The sequence below is a fragment of the Papaver somniferum genome, unplaced genomic scaffold (assembly GCF_003573695.1).
Source record: "Papaver somniferum cultivar HN1 unplaced genomic scaffold, ASM357369v1 unplaced-scaffold_16, whole genome shotgun sequence".
Taxonomy (NCBI): domain Eukaryota; kingdom Viridiplantae; phylum Streptophyta; class Magnoliopsida; order Ranunculales; family Papaveraceae; genus Papaver; species Papaver somniferum.
Window position 1 is genome coordinate 1,121,893 of NW_020625486.1, and position 5,248 is coordinate 1,127,140.

Consider the following 5,248-nt stretch of genomic DNA (forward strand, 5'->3'; position numbering starts at 1 on the left):
TGCTTTGTTTTCTATCTTCTGAATTGAGTGGGACTGTAGGGAGAGTTTAGCTTTCATTTTGTCTTCCATAACTTGATCGACATTGAGGTGAGGTGTTTCCATTTTGGGTTGAAAAGGACTTCAGTTGCACAGGTTATTCATAATGGATTTTAGGCATGTTTCTATTTCTCTTGTGTACCAAACCATGACTTTCAGACATAGTAGTCTTTTTCTCAAACAGGATTCGAGAATTCTCCCCGGTAAACACGGTAAACATAACACAATGAAGAAAAGTAGCAGTATTCTCTGTAAATTCTTTAACGTTAACAAGCTGTCTGACACCAAATAGTGTAATGGATGGTGAGGAGAGTTCGAGAAGTTGTTGAGTTCATTTACTATCATTTCCAAATCTAGCTCGGGGCATTAAAGGAGCGTTGACAGATAACTCGACGACTGAAACAGGTTGTTGAATATAGCTGCAATAGTGTAATCGTAACTAAACTGGAGAGGGTAAGGGGACAATGACAGGGATTACAGATGCGAGCAGAATGGGTTGGGGGGAGTCACAGAGGAAGCTGTACCTGCAGAAATAAAATCTCAGAAAGAGTGTTATAAGTTGCAATGACCAAACTATACCGCACCAAGAAAGCAGGGAGTTCAAACCAGCCAGGTAAAGACCATGACTTAGTGCATCATATGTCAGGTGCACTTAAACACTAAATGGAGAAAAAAGAACCTGGAGTAGGTAGAACTGTAAGGACAATTAAATGAGAGAAAACCAGTTCGAAAATCGGAAGCTACCAAAACAACGGAGGGGAAGCTTAATCGAACAAGAAGGACTGAAAATGACGAGGTTTTAACTGTCAACACCTGTAGACAGAATCGCAACAAATCTGCATTAAAGAGAGAAATGACGAGATATAAAACTGAGACTAGAGAAGCATGCACTAGGCAAAGGAGAACAAAAAAACGATGAGTTATTAAAAAGAGAACTGAAAAAAGCAGAAACCAATAAGAGATACTAGTTTCAGGACTTCAGGACTTAAGAAACTGGGAGATCTTATGCTAGTTAAACTGATGCATAAAAACGAAACTGCATGGAAAAAGATGTATCAGTAATCTCTGATAATGAGCAAAAAACAATTTTGCGATGACTGAGTCAATCGCCCGATCCGCAAAGCCTCATGTTTTTGGATATCAATATTAGTGTTTTCTTTTAGTTGTGGGGTAAACTTTTTTTTTTTTTGCACCCCCTCTCAAAAATGTTGGCTTCGTCCCTGCATTACAGTTCCTGAAACTCCCAGATTTAGGATCCCAACTACTTTATGAAGGTTCTAGGAATTTTTAGTGTGTCTTTAACACAACGAATATATAAAGTTGGTAGATTTTGTACTAGTGTAGACACTTCCAGTGTTCTGTAAATCTTGCCGGAGAATCAGCTATTCTTATTGTCGAATAAGTGAGGATAGGTTGGATAACCCTAACAACAAAGGTTTCGTGGTGTAGTTGGTTATCACGTCAGTCTAACACACCGAAGGTCTCCAGTTCAAACCTGGGCGAAGCCATTTCCCTTTTTTACCCAATCTAGTTTAACTGTGCCAGAAAGGCCATTTCCTTTTTTTTTACCCAGTTTAACTGTGCCAGAAAAATGCAAGAAGAGAAATACCAAGACTCTGTACTTTAGTTTCCTTGGTTCTACCTTCTTGGCAGAAAATAAGGACCATGCCAATTATCAAAAATATGTAGTTTCCTTTGGAGTCAGAGATATATGAACTCTAACAGAACTATGAATTTTCTCAAAAATGGATTACATTTTGAGAGAGATAAGTCTTCTTTTATAGACAAGTAGATGCTGCTAGCAGATACGCGCGGCTAGCGCGGATGATGATGAAGGTAGCTAGAGTTAAGGCAAAAGGGTTTGGCATGGGATATTGAATGAAATTTTCTAGCTAGTGAGTGAGTGAGAGAGTCAGTGTTGTTTTTTGGATTTTAGAATTCAAATTCAATGAAAACCAAAAGAGTAAGCAAGTTTGAAAATAGTATTTATTAATCTTATGCATCTTTACTGTAACACTCAAATAGTTAGCTTGGTGGTGGGGGGATATTGACCATTAATGTCTTTATAGAAGAACCAGTTTTGTTTTGTTTTTCTAGTTTAGAAGAAACAAATGACCAGAAGAAGTCTTTGTTTCATGTGATGTGCCCTCCTCCCAAATTCAGTAAACTTGTGCTACTGCAGTAATCCCCCAACCAAACTTTACTACTGTAGTGTAATACTCAAGGAGATGATGAAATCTCAGTTGTTGAGGTGTTCGGTGGCAGCAGATGCACAGCATACCCTGCACTATAGTGCGATGCCCACTTATATGCACCCGTCCAATTATTTGACAGACACTAGTACATGTAAGTGTAATGCAGACAAATTCATGGGTCACGACGGCTAGTTGGCTACTTTATCTATTGAAGTTAAAGTCCACTTGGGAAATCGAAATGCAAAAGAAAACCACACTTGCTTAGTGCCAGGCGGCACAATGTATCAGGATACTTGCAATTTGCATTCACCCCGACAGATCTTTCGGGCAAAAGAGAAATTAGGATGTTCATTCACTATATATATAGTAGCAATATCTAATACATTTAACTTGATTTATGTGTAGCGAGACCTCTTGAGGAGCGCTCATCAAGCTCGCCTCACAACTTGATGTTGGTTCACTAACAAATGCAGGCATTTGACGGCGTGGAGTGCGTGAATACTGCCATTGGAAATTGTGCGATTAAAACTTCAAAGTAAATCTGAAGAAGCCAGTTGAAGAAAGCTTCGCAGGCATAAGCACACAAATAACAATGTTGTATCTTGCCGTAATGGTCGACAGATGGTTCTGGATAATGATTCTTTCGAGTGAAAAACGTGCCTTAAATTATTGATTCCAATGAACCAAATTTTAATACCACACAGTAGGCTCAATTATAAGTCACGAAATATAATCAATTATACTCTCCCATTCAGATAAGGTCGAGTTACTAACAAAAACAAAATGCAAAGTTAACAAAGCAACATAACTTAAAAATAAGAAAGTAAAGAACACTCCCATAAAATTGGATGGATGAGTTAAAGAAAAAAATAATAACTAAGACAATGTGATGCAGGGGCAGAAACTCATCAGAATGTCAGCATTATAGGTTCACATAAATGTTACTCAAATACAAAATCCAACGCAACAAAGATTACCGATTTACAAGCATAGATGATTCAGGGTCTCCTCAATTTCAACTGACGCCATCCCTTTTGTATCTTCTTCCATTAATTCTTTCAACGACACCAAGGTGTTCTTGTGAGGGTATACTTGATGAATGCAATCTTTAAGCTTCATAAGACTTTTCGAGGTTGGCGTTTTTGAGTCGTAAAAGTTGAGATGGTAATAATCATGAGTTAAAACAGCATCCCTCTTCACAATGTCTACGAATTTGGTAATCTTGTCAATCCTAAACTCTTTACTCCAAACCAGTGACTCATGATTCGCATTCTTCAACAGCCATGCGTCATTCTGTCTCTCTCCTCCGGCATCCAGATTAATACCAAAAGACAAAAACCCATTCAAAATCCCAAAGCTAAGAAGATCCCAATTACTGTGATAGTCTGGTGGTAAAAGATGTTCAGAAAATTTTTCCTTGGCAAGATCGAAGGTGATGATCCTTGCTAATTTAACGTCGATCCAATAAAGATCTCCATTTTCAAAGATACCCTTTTCCCTGATCTCAAAATTCAAAGTAAGGTTTCTCCATCCCTTGCCACTTCCAAGAGTGTATACATGGATTTCTCTAAACCCGGTCTGCAACCTCCAGCACGTTCCTACAATTTTGTATTCATTGGTTGAAGAAACATAACCAAATCCGATGATCCAATAGATATTCAGATCAGTATCCGGAAGCATAACGATTTCTCTGGTCATGGGGTTACAAATACAAACATATCGACCGCGAGCAAGACAGATCAAACCAGCACAGGAACCAACAAACCTAAAACCCTTGAACGGAGGGGTAAAATTAATCCTTGTAATTTTTTTCGATTGGTGATGCTGCTTGATAATGATTCTCATCATTATATTCAAAATAGTAAAACTTTTCGTCACCAGTCACAGCAAGAAAACTTAACTTACCAGAATCAGAAGAAGAACGATTGTGATGATGATTTAATTGCTTCTTAGTGAATGATGGATCACCAACAAGACTTGTCCAGGTTTTGCATACTGATTTGCATTCAACCACTGATTCCGCCGGTAAACGAGTTAGAATGTCTAGTGTAATCTCCCGAGGAAGAGAATCGAAATACTCCATCACAATCCCTATGTAGTTACAAGTAAGGGTTCACAGAGGATGGTTTAGAAAATGTCTAGGGTTTATAAGAAAAAACAGTGATAAAGTTTTGTGGATCTTAAAAAATGGGGCAAGTTATGGGTAAAAGTACGACAAAACTTGGACCGAAACAGTACCGCTGTTATTATCAATAAAACGGTTTGATAGAGTGGTAGCATGCAGTTGTTTTAAGCCGAACGTCTGAATTTTGAAAATTTCATCCATGCATCTTAAGGTTTGGTTGGTTGGTTGAGTCTGTTGGCCACTGCATGGGTTCAAACTTCAAAGTTTCCTTGGGAGTTTCATCTTGCCTACCGAACTTGCCAACTTGGTGAGGCTAGAGATAAGATTAGCTAGCTAGTCACGGAAATATCAAAGTCGCCTGTCATCTGGCTTGTCACTGGCATATTTAAAAGGAACCCTATTTAAAATTCAGGTAAAGACGATTAAGAAGGGCATGCAGGTGAAAGAACACTTCATTTATCTCAAGTTTCCCTTTTTTTTTTTTTTATCGAAAGAGAAGATTATATTAGAAGTAGAATAATTTACAGTATTCTACCACAAGTAGAGTGAAGAAATCACATAAAAATGCACTCCCAAGTGTTGAGAATCGAGCTGGAAAAGTTCAGATGAACCATATGACCAGCAACAGCTGCCCAGCTAAGTACAAGAGATTTAACATCTAATCCCAAGTCTTCATCAGTCTTGAAATTGTAGTCTTTCTGAAAGGTTCTGCAGTTCCTCTCTTGCCATAAAACCCAAACTACAGCAGCTGGCATTAAGCCCCAAATATAGTTAACAGATGGAGAAAAAGTGGTTTGATCCCATGACTGAGCAAGATCTACCAATGAATTTGGGAAAACCCACGCCCAATTACCTCCTAGAGAAACGACGCACCATACTTTACGTTATATTT

At 38.3% G+C, this 5,248-nt stretch overlaps 1 non-coding gene across 1 annotated transcript; it reads left to right on the plus strand.

Annotated features, from left to right (window-relative positions):
• Nucleotides 1–1,470: 1,470 nt before the first annotated feature.
• TRNAV-AAC lies at nucleotides 1,471–1,544 on the plus strand. Its single transcript has one exon. It is a non-coding gene; the product is annotated as a tRNA-Val (tRNA).
• The last annotated feature ends 3,704 nt before the right edge of the window (nucleotides 1,545–5,248 follow it).